Source organism: Leiobunum rupestre, chromosome 6, assembly GCF_980474605.1.
Source record: "Leiobunum rupestre chromosome 6, qqLeiRupe1.1.hap1, whole genome shotgun sequence".
NCBI lineage: Eukaryota > Metazoa > Arthropoda > Arachnida > Opiliones > Sclerosomatidae > Leiobunum > Leiobunum rupestre.
The window spans coordinates 54,238,292-54,250,791 of NC_143389.1; the positions used below are offsets into that span (position 1 = coordinate 54,238,292).

At 45.7% G+C, this 12,500-nt stretch overlaps 47 non-coding genes across 47 annotated transcripts in view; all 47 read right to left on the reverse strand.

Annotated features, from left to right (window-relative positions):
* Nucleotides 1–227: 227 nt before the first annotated feature.
* Nucleotides 228–299, reverse strand: TRNAD-GUC (transfer RNA aspartic acid (anticodon GUC)). Its single transcript has one exon. It is a non-coding gene; the product is annotated as a tRNA-Asp (tRNA).
* An 87-nt stretch (nt 300–386) lies between these two features.
* Nucleotides 387–459, reverse strand: TRNAV-CAC (transfer RNA valine (anticodon CAC)). Its single transcript has one exon. It is a non-coding gene; the product is annotated as a tRNA-Val (tRNA).
* A 176-nt stretch (nt 460–635) lies between these two features.
* On the reverse strand, nt 636–707 carry TRNAD-GUC (transfer RNA aspartic acid (anticodon GUC)). The gene has a single exon. It is a non-coding gene; the product is annotated as a tRNA-Asp (tRNA).
* Nucleotides 708–794: 87 nt separating this feature from the next.
* Nucleotides 795–867, reverse strand: TRNAV-CAC (transfer RNA valine (anticodon CAC)). Its single transcript has one exon. It is a non-coding gene; the product is annotated as a tRNA-Val (tRNA).
* A 177-nt stretch (nt 868–1,044) lies between these two features.
* Nucleotides 1,045–1,116, reverse strand: TRNAD-GUC (transfer RNA aspartic acid (anticodon GUC)). The gene has a single exon. It is a non-coding gene; the product is annotated as a tRNA-Asp (tRNA).
* Nucleotides 1,117–1,203: 87 nt separating this feature from the next.
* Nucleotides 1,204–1,276, reverse strand: TRNAV-CAC (transfer RNA valine (anticodon CAC)). The gene has a single exon. It is a non-coding gene; the product is annotated as a tRNA-Val (tRNA).
* Nucleotides 1,277–1,613: 337 nt separating this feature from the next.
* Nucleotides 1,614–1,686, reverse strand: TRNAV-CAC (transfer RNA valine (anticodon CAC)). The gene has a single exon. It is a non-coding gene; the product is annotated as a tRNA-Val (tRNA).
* A 337-nt stretch (nt 1,687–2,023) lies between these two features.
* TRNAV-CAC (transfer RNA valine (anticodon CAC)) lies at nt 2,024–2,096 on the reverse strand. Its single transcript has one exon. It is a non-coding gene; the product is annotated as a tRNA-Val (tRNA).
* Nucleotides 2,097–2,431: 335 nt separating this feature from the next.
* Nucleotides 2,432–2,504, reverse strand: TRNAV-CAC (transfer RNA valine (anticodon CAC)). Its single transcript has one exon. It is a non-coding gene; the product is annotated as a tRNA-Val (tRNA).
* A 178-nt stretch (nt 2,505–2,682) lies between these two features.
* On the reverse strand, nt 2,683–2,754 carry TRNAD-GUC (transfer RNA aspartic acid (anticodon GUC)). The gene has a single exon. It is a non-coding gene; the product is annotated as a tRNA-Asp (tRNA).
* An 87-nt stretch (nt 2,755–2,841) lies between these two features.
* TRNAV-CAC (transfer RNA valine (anticodon CAC)) lies at nt 2,842–2,914 on the reverse strand. The gene has a single exon. It is a non-coding gene; the product is annotated as a tRNA-Val (tRNA).
* A 178-nt stretch (nt 2,915–3,092) lies between these two features.
* TRNAD-GUC (transfer RNA aspartic acid (anticodon GUC)) lies at nt 3,093–3,164 on the reverse strand. The gene has a single exon. It is a non-coding gene; the product is annotated as a tRNA-Asp (tRNA).
* A 495-nt stretch (nt 3,165–3,659) lies between these two features.
* TRNAV-CAC (transfer RNA valine (anticodon CAC)) lies at nt 3,660–3,732 on the reverse strand. The gene has a single exon. It is a non-coding gene; the product is annotated as a tRNA-Val (tRNA).
* Nucleotides 3,733–3,910: 178 nt separating this feature from the next.
* Nucleotides 3,911–3,982, reverse strand: TRNAD-GUC (transfer RNA aspartic acid (anticodon GUC)). The gene has a single exon. It is a non-coding gene; the product is annotated as a tRNA-Asp (tRNA).
* Nucleotides 3,983–4,069: 87 nt separating this feature from the next.
* On the reverse strand, nt 4,070–4,142 carry TRNAV-CAC (transfer RNA valine (anticodon CAC)). The gene has a single exon. It is a non-coding gene; the product is annotated as a tRNA-Val (tRNA).
* A 178-nt stretch (nt 4,143–4,320) lies between these two features.
* TRNAD-GUC (transfer RNA aspartic acid (anticodon GUC)) lies at nt 4,321–4,392 on the reverse strand. The gene has a single exon. It is a non-coding gene; the product is annotated as a tRNA-Asp (tRNA).
* Nucleotides 4,393–4,728: 336 nt separating this feature from the next.
* On the reverse strand, nt 4,729–4,800 carry TRNAD-GUC (transfer RNA aspartic acid (anticodon GUC)). The gene has a single exon. It is a non-coding gene; the product is annotated as a tRNA-Asp (tRNA).
* Nucleotides 4,801–4,887: 87 nt separating this feature from the next.
* On the reverse strand, nt 4,888–4,960 carry TRNAV-CAC (transfer RNA valine (anticodon CAC)). The gene has a single exon. It is a non-coding gene; the product is annotated as a tRNA-Val (tRNA).
* A 176-nt stretch (nt 4,961–5,136) lies between these two features.
* TRNAD-GUC (transfer RNA aspartic acid (anticodon GUC)) lies at nt 5,137–5,208 on the reverse strand. The gene has a single exon. It is a non-coding gene; the product is annotated as a tRNA-Asp (tRNA).
* Nucleotides 5,209–5,295: 87 nt separating this feature from the next.
* TRNAV-CAC (transfer RNA valine (anticodon CAC)) lies at nt 5,296–5,368 on the reverse strand. Its single transcript has one exon. It is a non-coding gene; the product is annotated as a tRNA-Val (tRNA).
* Nucleotides 5,369–5,545: 177 nt separating this feature from the next.
* On the reverse strand, nt 5,546–5,617 carry TRNAD-GUC (transfer RNA aspartic acid (anticodon GUC)). The gene has a single exon. It is a non-coding gene; the product is annotated as a tRNA-Asp (tRNA).
* An 87-nt stretch (nt 5,618–5,704) lies between these two features.
* On the reverse strand, nt 5,705–5,777 carry TRNAV-CAC (transfer RNA valine (anticodon CAC)). Its single transcript has one exon. It is a non-coding gene; the product is annotated as a tRNA-Val (tRNA).
* A 337-nt stretch (nt 5,778–6,114) lies between these two features.
* TRNAV-CAC (transfer RNA valine (anticodon CAC)) lies at nt 6,115–6,187 on the reverse strand. The gene has a single exon. It is a non-coding gene; the product is annotated as a tRNA-Val (tRNA).
* Nucleotides 6,188–6,524: 337 nt separating this feature from the next.
* Nucleotides 6,525–6,597, reverse strand: TRNAV-CAC (transfer RNA valine (anticodon CAC)). Its single transcript has one exon. It is a non-coding gene; the product is annotated as a tRNA-Val (tRNA).
* Nucleotides 6,598–6,932: 335 nt separating this feature from the next.
* On the reverse strand, nt 6,933–7,005 carry TRNAV-CAC (transfer RNA valine (anticodon CAC)). The gene has a single exon. It is a non-coding gene; the product is annotated as a tRNA-Val (tRNA).
* A 178-nt stretch (nt 7,006–7,183) lies between these two features.
* On the reverse strand, nt 7,184–7,255 carry TRNAD-GUC (transfer RNA aspartic acid (anticodon GUC)). The gene has a single exon. It is a non-coding gene; the product is annotated as a tRNA-Asp (tRNA).
* An 87-nt stretch (nt 7,256–7,342) lies between these two features.
* TRNAV-CAC (transfer RNA valine (anticodon CAC)) lies at nt 7,343–7,415 on the reverse strand. The gene has a single exon. It is a non-coding gene; the product is annotated as a tRNA-Val (tRNA).
* Nucleotides 7,416–7,593: 178 nt separating this feature from the next.
* On the reverse strand, nt 7,594–7,665 carry TRNAD-GUC (transfer RNA aspartic acid (anticodon GUC)). Its single transcript has one exon. It is a non-coding gene; the product is annotated as a tRNA-Asp (tRNA).
* Nucleotides 7,666–8,001: 336 nt separating this feature from the next.
* On the reverse strand, nt 8,002–8,073 carry TRNAD-GUC (transfer RNA aspartic acid (anticodon GUC)). Its single transcript has one exon. It is a non-coding gene; the product is annotated as a tRNA-Asp (tRNA).
* Nucleotides 8,074–8,160: 87 nt separating this feature from the next.
* Nucleotides 8,161–8,233, reverse strand: TRNAV-CAC (transfer RNA valine (anticodon CAC)). Its single transcript has one exon. It is a non-coding gene; the product is annotated as a tRNA-Val (tRNA).
* A 176-nt stretch (nt 8,234–8,409) lies between these two features.
* On the reverse strand, nt 8,410–8,481 carry TRNAD-GUC (transfer RNA aspartic acid (anticodon GUC)). Its single transcript has one exon. It is a non-coding gene; the product is annotated as a tRNA-Asp (tRNA).
* Nucleotides 8,482–8,568: 87 nt separating this feature from the next.
* On the reverse strand, nt 8,569–8,641 carry TRNAV-CAC (transfer RNA valine (anticodon CAC)). The gene has a single exon. It is a non-coding gene; the product is annotated as a tRNA-Val (tRNA).
* Nucleotides 8,642–8,818: 177 nt separating this feature from the next.
* On the reverse strand, nt 8,819–8,890 carry TRNAD-GUC (transfer RNA aspartic acid (anticodon GUC)). Its single transcript has one exon. It is a non-coding gene; the product is annotated as a tRNA-Asp (tRNA).
* Nucleotides 8,891–8,977: 87 nt separating this feature from the next.
* Nucleotides 8,978–9,050, reverse strand: TRNAV-CAC (transfer RNA valine (anticodon CAC)). Its single transcript has one exon. It is a non-coding gene; the product is annotated as a tRNA-Val (tRNA).
* A 337-nt stretch (nt 9,051–9,387) lies between these two features.
* TRNAV-CAC (transfer RNA valine (anticodon CAC)) lies at nt 9,388–9,460 on the reverse strand. Its single transcript has one exon. It is a non-coding gene; the product is annotated as a tRNA-Val (tRNA).
* A 337-nt stretch (nt 9,461–9,797) lies between these two features.
* TRNAV-CAC (transfer RNA valine (anticodon CAC)) lies at nt 9,798–9,870 on the reverse strand. The gene has a single exon. It is a non-coding gene; the product is annotated as a tRNA-Val (tRNA).
* Nucleotides 9,871–10,046: 176 nt separating this feature from the next.
* On the reverse strand, nt 10,047–10,118 carry TRNAD-GUC (transfer RNA aspartic acid (anticodon GUC)). Its single transcript has one exon. It is a non-coding gene; the product is annotated as a tRNA-Asp (tRNA).
* Nucleotides 10,119–10,205: 87 nt separating this feature from the next.
* Nucleotides 10,206–10,278, reverse strand: TRNAV-CAC (transfer RNA valine (anticodon CAC)). The gene has a single exon. It is a non-coding gene; the product is annotated as a tRNA-Val (tRNA).
* A 335-nt stretch (nt 10,279–10,613) lies between these two features.
* On the reverse strand, nt 10,614–10,686 carry TRNAV-CAC (transfer RNA valine (anticodon CAC)). The gene has a single exon. It is a non-coding gene; the product is annotated as a tRNA-Val (tRNA).
* A 337-nt stretch (nt 10,687–11,023) lies between these two features.
* On the reverse strand, nt 11,024–11,096 carry TRNAV-CAC (transfer RNA valine (anticodon CAC)). Its single transcript has one exon. It is a non-coding gene; the product is annotated as a tRNA-Val (tRNA).
* A 176-nt stretch (nt 11,097–11,272) lies between these two features.
* Nucleotides 11,273–11,344, reverse strand: TRNAD-GUC (transfer RNA aspartic acid (anticodon GUC)). The gene has a single exon. It is a non-coding gene; the product is annotated as a tRNA-Asp (tRNA).
* Nucleotides 11,345–11,431: 87 nt separating this feature from the next.
* TRNAV-CAC (transfer RNA valine (anticodon CAC)) lies at nt 11,432–11,504 on the reverse strand. The gene has a single exon. It is a non-coding gene; the product is annotated as a tRNA-Val (tRNA).
* A 176-nt stretch (nt 11,505–11,680) lies between these two features.
* TRNAD-GUC (transfer RNA aspartic acid (anticodon GUC)) lies at nt 11,681–11,752 on the reverse strand. Its single transcript has one exon. It is a non-coding gene; the product is annotated as a tRNA-Asp (tRNA).
* An 87-nt stretch (nt 11,753–11,839) lies between these two features.
* Nucleotides 11,840–11,912, reverse strand: TRNAV-CAC (transfer RNA valine (anticodon CAC)). The gene has a single exon. It is a non-coding gene; the product is annotated as a tRNA-Val (tRNA).
* Nucleotides 11,913–12,089: 177 nt separating this feature from the next.
* TRNAD-GUC (transfer RNA aspartic acid (anticodon GUC)) lies at nt 12,090–12,161 on the reverse strand. Its single transcript has one exon. It is a non-coding gene; the product is annotated as a tRNA-Asp (tRNA).
* Nucleotides 12,162–12,248: 87 nt separating this feature from the next.
* Nucleotides 12,249–12,321, reverse strand: TRNAV-CAC (transfer RNA valine (anticodon CAC)). The gene has a single exon. It is a non-coding gene; the product is annotated as a tRNA-Val (tRNA).
* Nucleotides 12,322–12,499: 178 nt separating this feature from the next.
* Nucleotide 12,500, reverse strand: part of TRNAD-GUC (transfer RNA aspartic acid (anticodon GUC)) — a 72-nt gene continuing 71 nt past the window's right edge. The window contains exon 1 of the tRNA in view: nt 12,500. This exon is cut by the window's right edge and continues 71 nt beyond it. This is a non-coding gene — a tRNA (tRNA-Asp).

Below are 12,500 nucleotides of genomic sequence, written 5' to 3' on the forward strand. Positions count from 1 at the left end.
TGGGACCTTCCGCGTGTGAGGCGGACGTGATAACCACTACACCATAGATACGCCAATAGCCGGATTATAAACGGAGGAAAATCGTCTAGGAGAAAGAATTGCAATTTAACCAAGGCCCGAAACCGTGTACTTTTTTTCCAAACGGACGCTTTTGTTATCGTGATGAAACAGAATCGCTGACACCAAAATGCCTCTCTGCCATCTTTTAAAAATGCAGCTAGCTATGGCTCCCCGGCGGGGAATCGAACCCCGGTCTCCCGCGTGACAGGCGGGGATACTCACCACTATACTACCGAGGACCCGAAAGTGGCACTTTTTGAATTTTTTAAAAATTTGTAGAAAACTCCGAATATTTCGTTCTAACACAAGCCAAAAGAAAATCAGTCTGTATCTACCAGGGCTCGAACTTGGGACCTTCCGCGTGTGAGGCGGACGTGATAACCACTACACCATAGATACGCCAATAGCCGGATTATAAACGGAGGGAAATCGTCTAGGAGAAAGAATTGCAATTTAACCAAGGCCCGAAACCGTGTACTTTTTTTCCAAACGGACGCTTTTGTTATCGTGATGAAACAGAATCGCTGACACCAAAATGCCTCTCTGCCATCTTTTAAAAATGCAGCTAGCTATGCCTCCCCGGCGGGGAATCGAACCCCGGTCTCCCGCGTGACAGGCGGGGATACTCACCACTATACTACCGAGGACCCGAAAGTAGCACTTTTTGAATTTTTTAAAAATTTGTAGAAAACTCCGAATATTTCGTTCTAACACAAGCCAAAAGAAAATCAGTCTGTATCTACCAGGGCTCGAACTTGGGACCTTCCGCGTGTGAGGCGGACGTGATAACCACTACACCATAGATACGCCAATAGCCGGATTATAAACGGAGGAAAATCGTCTAGGAGAAAGAATTGCAATTTAACCAAGGCCCGAAACCGTGTACTTTTTTTTCCAAACGGACGCTTTTGTTATCGTGATGAAACAGAATCGCTGACACCAAAATGCCTCTCTGCCATCTTTTAAAAATGCAGCTAGCTATGCCTCCCCGGCGGGGAATCGAACCCCGGTCTCCCGCGTGACAGGCGGGGATACTCACCACTATACTACCGAGGACCCGAAAGTGGCACTTTTTGAATTTTTTAAAAATTTGTAGAAAACTCCGAATATTTCGTTCTAACACAAGCCAAAAGAAAATCAGTCTGTATCTACCAGGGCTCGAACTTGGGACCTTCCGCGTGTGAGGCGGACGTGATAACCACTACACCATAAATACGCCAATAGCCGGATTATAAACGCAGGAAAATCGTCTAGGAGATAGAATTGCAATTTAACCAAGGCCCGAAACCGTGTACTTTTTTTTTCCAAGCGGACGCTTTTGTTATCGTGATGAAACAGAATCGCTGACACCAAAATGCCTCTCTGCCATCTTTTAAAAATGCAGCTAGCTATGCCTACCCGGCGGGGAATCGAACCCCGGTCTCCCGCGTGACAGACGGGGATACTCACCACTATACTACCGAGGACCCGAAAGTAGCACTTTTTGAATTTTTTAAAAATTTGTAGAAAACTCCGAATATTTCGTTCTAACACAAGCCAAAAGAAAATCAGTCTGTATCTACCAGGGCTCGAACTTGGGACCTTCCGCGTGTGAGGCGGACGTGATAACCACTACACCATAGATACGCCAATAGCCGGATTATAAACGCAGGAAAATCGTCTAGGAGATAGAATTGCAATTTAACCAAGGCCCGAAACCGTGTACTTTTTTTTTCCAAGCGGACGCTTTTGTTATCGTGATGAAACAGAATCGCTGACACCAAAATGCCTCTCTGCCATCTTTTAAAAATGCAGCTAGCTATGCCTACCCGGCGGGGAATCGAACCCCGGTCTCCCGCGTGACAGACGGGGATACTCACCACTATACTACCGAGGACCCGAAAGTAGCACTTTTTGAATTTTTTAAAAATTTGTAGAAAACTCCGAATATTTCGTTCTAACACAAGCCAAAAGAAAATCAGTCTGTATCTACCAGGGCTCGAACTTGGGACCTTCCGCGTGTGAGGCGGACGTGATAACCACTACACCATAGATACGCCAATAGCCGGATTATAAACGCAGGAAAATCGTCTAGGAGAAAGAATTGCAATTTAACCAAGGCCCGAAACCGTGTACTTTTTTTCCAAACGGACGCTTTTGTTATCGTGATGAAACAGAATCGCTGACACCAAAATGCCTCTCTGCCATCTTTTAAAAATGCAGCTAGCTATGCCTCCCCGGCAGGGAATCGAACCCCGGTCTCCCGCGTGACAGGCGGGGATACTAACCACTATACTACCGAGGACCCGAAAGTAGCACTTTTTGAATTTTTTAAAAATTTGTAGAAAACTCCGAATATTTCGTTCTAACACAAGCCAAAAGAAAATCAGTCTGTATCTACCAGGGCTCGAACTTGGGACCTTCCGCGTGTGAGGCGGACGTGATAACCACTACACCATAGATACGCCAATAGCCGGATTATAAACGCAGGAAAATCGTCTAGGAGATAGAATTGCAATTGAACCAAGGCCCGAAACCGTGTACTTTTTTTTTCCAAGCGGACGCTTTTGTTATCGTGATGAAACAGAATCGCTGACACCAAAATGCCTCTCTGCCATCTTTTAAAAATGCAGCTAGCTATGCCTCCCCGGCGGGGAATCGAACCCCGGTCTCCCGCGTGACAGGCGGGGATACTCACCACTATACTACCGAGGACCCGAAAGTAGCACTTTTTGAATTTTTTAAAAATTTGTAGAAAACTCCGAATATTTCGTTCTAACACAAGCCAAAAGAAAATCAGTCTGTATCTACCAGGGCTCGAACTTGGGACCTTCCGCGTGTGAGGCGGACGTGATAACCACTACACCATAGATACGCCAATAGCCGGATTATAAACGCAGGAAAATCGTCTAGGAGATAGAATTGCAATTGAACCAAGGCCCGAAACCGTGTACTTTTTTTTTCCAAGCGGACGCTTTTGTTATCGTGATGAAACAGAATCGCTGACACCAAAATGCCTCTCTGCCATCTTTTAAAAATGCAGCTAGCTATGCCTCCCCGGCGGGGAATCGAACCCCGGTCTCCCGCGTGACAGGCGGGGATACTCACCACTATACTACCGAGGACCCGAAAGTAGCACTTTTTGAATTTTTTAAAAATTTGTAGAAAACTCCGAATATTTCGTTCTAACACAAGCCAAAAGAAAATCATTCTGTTTCTACCAGGGCTCGAACTTGGGACCTTCCGCGTGTGAGGCGGACGTGATAACCACTACACCATAGATACGCCAATAGCCGGATTATAAACGCAGGAAAATCGTCTAGGAGAAAGAATTGCAATTTAACCAAGGCCCGAAACCGTGTACTTTTTTTCCAAACGGACGCTTTTGTTATCGTGATGAAACAGAATCGCTGACACCAAAATGCCTCTCTGCCATCTTTTAAAAATGCAGCTAGCTATGCCTCCCCGGCAGGGAATCGAACCCCGGTCTCCCGCGTGACAGGCGGGGATACTAACCACTATACTACCGAGGACCCGAAAGTAGCACTTTTTGAATTTTTTAAAAATTTGTAGAAAACTCCGAATATTTCGTTCTAACACAAGCCAAAAGAAAATCAGTCTGTATCTACCAGGGCTCGAACTTGGGACCTTCCGCGTGTGAGGCGGACGTGATAACCACTACACCATAGATACGCCAATAGCCGGATTATAAACGCAGGAAAATCGTCTAGGAGATAGAATTGCAATTGAACCAAGGCCCGAAACCGTGTACTTTTTTTTTCCAAGCGGACGCTTTTGTTATCGTGATGAAACAGAATCGCTGACACCAAAATGCCTCTCTGCCATCTTTTAAAAATGCAGCTAGCTATGCCTCCCCGGCGGGGAATCGAACCCCGGTCTCCCGCGTGACAGGCGGGGATACTCACCACTATACTACCGAGGACCCGAAAGTAGCACTTTTTGAATTTTTTAAAAATTTGTAGAAAACTCCGAATATTTCGTTCTAACACAAGCCAAAAGAAAATCAGTCTGTATCTACCAGGGCTCGAACTTGGGACCTTCCGCGTGTGAGGCGGACGTGATAACCACTACACCATAGATACGCCAATAGCCGGATTATAAACGCAGGAAAATCGTCTAGGAGATAGAATTGCAATTGAACCAAGGCCCGAAACCGTGTACTTTTTTTTTCCAAGCGGACGCTTTTGTTATCGTGATGAAACAGAATCGCTGACACCAAAATGCCTCTCTGCCATCTTTTAAAAATGCAGCTAGCTATGCCTCCCCGGCGGGGAATCGAACCCCGGTCTCCCGCGTGACAGGCGGGGATACTCACCACTATACTACCGAGGACCCGAAAGTAGCACTTTTTGAATTTTTTAAAAATTTGTAGAAAACTCCGAATATTTCGTTCTAACACAAGCCAAAAGAAAATCATTCTGTTTCTACCAGGGCTCGAACTTGGGACCTTCCGCGTGTGAGGCGGACGTGATAACCACTACACCATAGATACGCCAATAGCCGGATTATAAACGGAGGAAAATCGTCTAGGAGAAAGAATTGCAATTTAACCAAGGCCCGAAACCGTGTACTTTTTTTCCAAACGGACGCTTTTGTTATCGTGATGAAACAGAATCGCTGACACCAAAATGCCTCTCTGCCATCTTTTAAAAATGCAGCTAGCTATGGCTCCCCGGCGGGGAATCGAACCCCGGTCTCCCGCGTGACAGGCGGGGATACTCACCACTATACTACCGAGGACCCGAAAGTGGCACTTTTTGAATTTTTTAAAAATTTGTAGAAAACTCCGAATATTTCGTTCTAACACAAGCCAAAAGAAAATCAGTCTGTATCTACCAGGGCTCGAACTTGGGACCTTCCGCGTGTGAGGCGGACGTGATAACCACTACACCATAGATACGCCAATAGCCGGATTATAAACGGAGGGAAATCGTCTAGGAGAAAGAATTGCAATTTAACCAAGGCCCGAAACCGTGTACTTTTTTTCCAAACGGACGCTTTTGTTATCGTGATGAAACAGAATCGCTGACACCAAAATGCCTCTCTGCCATCTTTTAAAAATGCAGCTAGCTATGCCTCCCCGGCGGGGAATCGAACCCCGGTCTCCCGCGTGACAGGCGGGGATACTCACCACTATACTACCGAGGACCCGAAAGTAGCACTTTTTGAATTTTTTAAAAATTTGTAGAAAACTCCGAATATTTCGTTCTAACACAAGCCAAAAGAAAATCAGTCTGTATCTACCAGGGCTCGAACTTGGGACCTTCCGCGTGTGAGGCGGACGTGATAACCACTACACCATAGATACGCCAATAGCCGGATTATAAACGGAGGAAAATCGTCTAGGAGAAAGAATTGCAATTTAACCAAGGCCCGAAACCGTGTACTTTTTTTTCCAAACGGACGCTTTTGTTATCGTGATGAAACAGAATCGCTGACACCAAAATGCCTCTCTGCCATCTTTTAAAAATGCAGCTAGCTATGCCTCCCCGGCGGGGAATCGAACCCCGGTCTCCCGCGTGACAGGCGGGGATACTCACCACTATACTACCGAGGACCCGAAAGTGGCACTTTTTGAATTTTTTAAAAATTTGTAGAAAACTCCGAATATTTCGTTCTAACACAAGCCAAAAGAAAATCAGTCTGTATCTACCAGGGCTCGAACTTGGGACCTTCCGCGTGTGAGGCGGACGTGATAACCACTACACCATAAATACGCCAATAGCCGGATTATAAACGCAGGAAAATCGTCTAGGAGATAGAATTGCAATTTAACCAAGGCCCGAAACCGTGTACTTTTTTTTTCCAAGCGGACGCTTTTGTTATCGTGATGAAACAGAATCGCTGACACCAAAATGCCTCTCTGCCATCTTTTAAAAATGCAGCTAGCTATGCCTACCCGGCGGGGAATCGAACCCCGGTCTCCCGCGTGACAGACGGGGATACTCACCACTATACTACCGAGGACCCGAAAGTAGCACTTTTTGAATTTTTTAAAAATTTGTAGAAAACTCCGAATATTTCGTTCTAACACAAGCCAAAAGAAAATCAGTCTGTATCTACCAGGGCTCGAACTTGGGACCTTCCGCGTGTGAGGCGGACGTGATAACCACTACACCATAGATACGCCAATAGCCGGATTATAAACGCAGGAAAATCGTCTAGGAGATAGAATTGCAATTTAACCAAGGCCCGAAACCGTGTACTTTTTTTTTCCAAGCGGACGCTTTTGTTATCGTGATGAAACAGAATCGCTGACACCAAAATGCCTCTCTGCCATCTTTTAAAAATGCAGCTAGCTATGCCTACCCGGCGGGGAATCGAACCCCGGTCTCCCGCGTGACAGACGGGGATACTCACCACTATACTACCGAGGACCCGAAAGTAGCACTTTTTGAATTTTTTAAAAATTTGTAGAAAACTCCGAATATTTCGTTCTAACACAAGCCAAAAGAAAATCAGTCTGTATCTACCAGGGCTCGAACTTGGGACCTTCCGCGTGTGAGGCGGACGTGATAACCACTACACCATAGATACGCCAATAGCCGGATTATAAACGCAGGAAAATCGTCTAGGAGAAAGAATTGCAATTTAACCAAGGCCCGAAACCGTGTACTTTTTTTCCAAACGGACGCTTTTGTTATCGTGATGAAACAGAATCGCTGACACCAAAATGCCTCTCTGCCATCTTTTAAAAATGCAGCTAGCTATGCCTCCCCGGCAGGGAATCGAACCCCGGTCTCCCGCGTGACAGGCGGGGATACTAACCACTATACTACCGAGGACCCGAAAGTAGCACTTTTTGAATTTTTTAAAAATTTGTAGAAAACTCCGAATATTTCGTTCTAACACAAGCCAAAAGAAAATCAGTCTGTATCTACCAGGGCTCGAACTTGGGACCTTCCGCGTGTGAGGCGGACGTGATAACCACTACACCATAGATACGCCAATAGCCGGATTATAAACGCAGGAAAATCGTCTAGGAGATAGAATTGCAATTGAACCAAGGCCCGAAACCGTGTACTTTTTTTTTCCAAGCGGACGCTTTTGTTATCGTGATGAAACAGAATCGCTGACACCAAAATGCCTCTCTGCCATCTTTTAAAAATGCAGCTAGCTATGCCTCCCCGGCGGGGAATCGAACCCCGGTCTCCCGCGTGACAGGCGGGGATACTCACCACTATACTACCGAGGACCCGAAAGTAGCACTTTTTGAATTTTTTAAAAATTTGTAGAAAACTCCGAATATTTCGTTCTAACACAAGCCAAAAGAAAATCAGTCTGTATCTACCAGGGCTCGAACTTGGGACCTTCCGCGTGTGAGGCGGACGTGATAACCACTACACCATAGATACGCCAATAGCCGGATTATAAACGCAGGAAAATCGTCTAGGAGATAGAATTGCAATTGAACCAAGGCCCGAAACCGTGTACTTTTTTTTTCCAAGCGGACGCTTTTGTTATCGTGATGAAACAGAATCGCTGACACCAAAATGCCTCTCTGCCATCTTTTAAAAATGCAGCTAGCTATGCCTCCCCGGCGGGGAATCGAACCCCGGTCTCCCGCGTGACAGGCGGGGATACTCACCACTATACTACCGAGGACCCGAAAGTAGCACTTTTTGAATTTTTTAAAAATTTGTAGAAAACTCCGAATATTTCGTTCTAACACAAGCCAAAAGAAAATCATTCTGTTTCTACCAGGGCTCGAACTTGGGACCTTCCGCGTGTGAGGCGGACGTGATAACCACTACACCATAGATACGCCAATAGCCGGATTATAAACGGAGGAAAATCGTCTAGGAGAAAGAATTGCAATTTAACCAAGGCCCGAAACCGTGTACTTTTTTTCCAAACGGACGCTTTTGTTATCGTGATGAAACAGAATCGCTGACACCAAAATGCCTCTCTGCCATCTTTTAAAAATGCAGCTAGCTATGGCTCCCCGGCGGGGAATCGAACCCCGGTCTCCCGCGTGACAGGCGGGGATACTCACCACTATACTACCGAGGACCCGAAAGTGGCACTTTTTGAATTTTTTAAAAATTTGTAGAAAACTCCGAATATTTCGTTCTAACACAAGCCAAAAGAAAATCAGTCTGTATCTACCAGGGCTCGAACTTGGGACCTTCCGCGTGTGAGGCGGACGTGATAACCACTACACCATAGATACGCCAATAGCCGGATTATAAACGGAGGGAAATCGTCTAGGAGAAAGAATTGCAATTTAACCAAGGCCCGAAACCGTGTACTTTTTTTCCAAACGGACGCTTTTGTTATCGTGATGAAACAGAATCGCTGACACCAAAATGCCTCTCTGCCATCTTTTAAAAATGCAGCTAGCTATGCCTCCCCGGCGGGGAATCGAACCCCGGTCTCCCGCGTGACAGGCGGGGATACTCACCACTATACTACCGAGGACCCGAAAGTAGCACTTTTTGAATTTTTTAAAAATTTGTAGAAAACTCCGAATATTTCGTTCTAACACAAGCCAAAAGAAAATCAGTCTGTATCTACCAGGGCTCGAACTTGGGACCTTCCGCGTGTGAGGCGGACGTGATAACCACTACACCATAGATACGCCAATAGCCGGATTATAAACGGAGGAAAATCGTCTAGGAGAAAGAATTGCAATTTAACCAAGGCCCGAAACCGTGTACTTTTTTTTCCAAACGGACGCTTTTGTTATCGTGATGAAACAGAATCGCTGACACCAAAATGCCTCTCTGCCATCTTTTAAAAATGCAGCTAGCTATGCCTCCCCGGCGGGGAATCGAACCCCGGTCTCCCGCGTGACAGGCGGGGATACTCACCACTATACTACCGAGGACCCGAAAGTGGCACTTTTTGAATTTTTTAAAAATTTGTAGAAAACTCCGAATATTTCGTTCTAACACAAGCCAAAAGAAAATCAGTCTGTATCTACCAGGGCTCGAACTTGGGACCTTCCGCGTGTGAGGCGGACGTGATAACCACTACACCATAAATACGCCAATAGCCGGATTATAAACGCAGGAAAATCGTCTAGGAGATAGAATTGCAATTTAACCAAGGCCCGAAACCGTGTACTTTTTTTTTCCAAGCGGACGCTTTTGTTATCGTGATGAAACAGAATCGCTGACACCAAAATGCCTCTCTGCCATCTTTTAAAAATGCAGCTAGCTATGCCTACCCGGCGGGGAATCGAACCCCGGTCTCCCGCGTGACAGACGGGGATACTCACCACTATACTACCGAGGACCCGAAAGTAGCACTTTTTGAATTTTTTAAAAATTTGTAGAAAACTCCGAATATTTCGTTCTAACACAAGCCAAAAGAAAATCAGTCTGTATCTACCAGGGCTCGAACTTGGGACCTTCCGCGTGTGAGGCGGACGTGATAACCACTACACCATAGATACGCCAATAGCCGGATTATAAACGCAGGAAAATCGTCTAGGAGATAGAATTGCAATTTAACCAAGGCCCGAAACCGTGTACTTTTTTTTTCCAAGCGGACGCTTTTGTTATCGTGATGAAACAGAATCGCTGACACCAAAATGCCTCTCTGCCATCTTTTAAAAATGCAGCTAGCTATGCCTACCCGGCGGGGAATCGAACCCCGGTCTCCCGCGTGACAGACGGGGATACTCACCACTATACTACCGAGGACCCGAAAGTAGCACTTTTTGAATTTTTTAAAAATTTGTAGAAAACTCCGAATATTTCGTTCTAACACAAGCCAAAAGAAAATCAGTCTGTATCTACCAGGGCTCGAACTTGGGACCTTCCGCGTGTGAGGCGGACGTGATAACCACTACACCATAAATACGCCAATAGCCGGATTATAAACGGAGGAAAATCGTCTAGGAGAAAGAATTGCAATTTAACCAAGGCCCGAAACCGTGTACTTTTTTTCCAAACGGACGCTTTTGTTATCGTGATGAAACAGAATCGCTGACACCAAAATGCCTCTCTGCCATCTTTTAAAAATGCAGCTAGCTATGTCTCCCCGGCGGGGAATCGAACCCCGGTCTCCCGCGTGACAGGCGGGGATACTCACCACTATACTACCGAGGACCCGAAAGTGGCACTTTTTGAATTTTTTAAAAATTTGTAGAAAACTCCGAATATTTCGTTCTAACACAAGCCAAAAGAAAATCAGTCTGTATCTACCAGGGCTCGAACTTGGGACCTTCCGCGTGTGAGGCGGACGTGATAACCACTACACCATAGATACGCCAATAGCCGGATTATAAACGGAGGGAAATCGTCTAGGAGAAAGAATTGCAATTTAACCAAGGCCCGAAACCGTGTACTTTTTTTCCAAACGGACGCTTTTGTTATCGTGATGAAACAGAATCGCTGACACCAAAATGCCTCTCTGCCATCTTTTAAAAATGCAGCTAGCTATGCCTACCCGGCGGGGAATCGAACCCCGGTCTCCCGCGTGACAGACGGGGATACTCACCACTATACTACCGAGGACCCGAAAGTAGCACTTTTTGAATTTTTTAAAAATTTGTAGAAAACTCCGAATATTTCGTTCTAACACAAGCCAAAAGAAAATCAGTCTGTATCTACCAGGGCTCGAACTTGGGACCTTCCGCGTGTGAGGCGGACGTGATAACCACTACACCATAGATACGCCAATAGCCGGATTATAAACGCAGGAAAATCGTCTAGGAGATAGAATTGCAATTTAACCAAGGCCCGAAACCGTGTACTTTTTTTTTCCAAGCGGACGCTTTTGTTATCGTGATGAAACAGAATCGCTGACACCAAAATCCCTCTCTGCCATCTTTTAAAAATGCAGCTAGCTATGCCTACCCGGCGGGGAATCGAACCCCGGTCTCCCGCGTGACAGACGGGGATACTCACCACTATACTACCGAGGACCCGAAAGTAGCACTTTTTGAATTTTTTAAAAATTTGTAGAAAACTCCGAATATTTCGTTCTAACACAAGCCAAAAGAAAATCAGTCTGTATCTACCAGGGCTCGAACTTGGGACCTTCCGCGTGTGAGGCGGACGTGATAACCACTACACCATAAATACGCCAATAGCCGGATTATAAACGGAGGAAAATCGTCTAGGAGAAAGAATTGCAATTTAACCAAGGCCCGAAACCGTGTACTTTTTTTCCAAACGGACGCTTTTGTTATCGTGATGAAACAGAATCGCTGACACCAAAATGCCTCTCTGCCATCTTTTAAAAATGCAGCTAGCTATGTCTCCCCGGCGGGGAATCGAACCCCGGTCTCCCGCGTGACAGGCGGGGATACTCACCACTATACTACCGAGGACCCGAAAGTGGCACTTTTTGAATTTTTTAAAAATTTGTAGAAAACTCCGAATATTTCGTTCTAACACAAGCCAAAAGAAAATCAGTCTGTATCTACCAGGGCTCGAACTTGGGACCTTCCGCGTGTGAGGCGGACGTGATAACCACTACACCATAGATACGCCAATAGCCGGATTATAAACGGAGGGAAATCGTCTAGGAGAAAGAATTGCAATTTAACCAAGGCCCGAAACCGTGTACTTTTTTTCCAAACGGACGCTTTTGTTATCGTGATGAAACAGAATCGCTGACACCAAAATGCCTCTCTGCCATCTTTTAAAAATGCAGCTAGCTATGCCTCCCCGGCGGGGAATCGAACCCCGGTCTCCCGCGTGACAGGCGGGGATACTCACCACTATACTACCGAGGACCCGAAAGTAGCACTTTTTGAATTTTTTAAAAATTTGTAGAAAACTCCGAATATTTCGTTCTAACACAAGCCAAAAGAAAATCAGTCTGTATCTACCAGGGCTCGAACTTGGGACCTTCCGCGTGTGAGGCGGACGTGATAACCACTACACCATAGATACGCCAATAGCCGGATTATAAACGGAGGAAAATCGTCTAGGAGAAAGAATTGCAATTTAACCAAGGCCCGAAACCGTGTACTTTTTTTTCCAAACGGACGCTTTTGTTATCGTGATGAAACAGAATCGCTGACACCAAAATGCCTCTCTGCCATCTTTTAAAAATGCAGCTAGCTATGCCTCCCCGGCGGGGAATCGAACCCCGGTCTCCCGCGTGACAGGCGGGGATACTCACCACTATACTACCGAGGACCCGAAAGTGGCACTTTTTGAATTTTTTAAAAATTTGTAGAAAACTCCGAATATTTCGTTCTAACACAAGCCAAAAGAAAATCAGTCTGTATCTACCAGGGCTCGAACTTGGGACCTTCCGCGTGTGAGGCGGACGTGATAACCACTACACCATAGATACGCCAATAGCCGGATTATAAACGCAGGAAAATCGTCTAGGAGATAGAATTGCAATTTAACCAAGGCCCGAAACCGTGTACTTTTTTTTTCCAAGCGGACGCTTTTGTTATCGTGATGAAACAGAATCGCTGACACCAAAATGCCTCTCTGCCATCTTTTAAAAATGCAGCTAGCTATGCC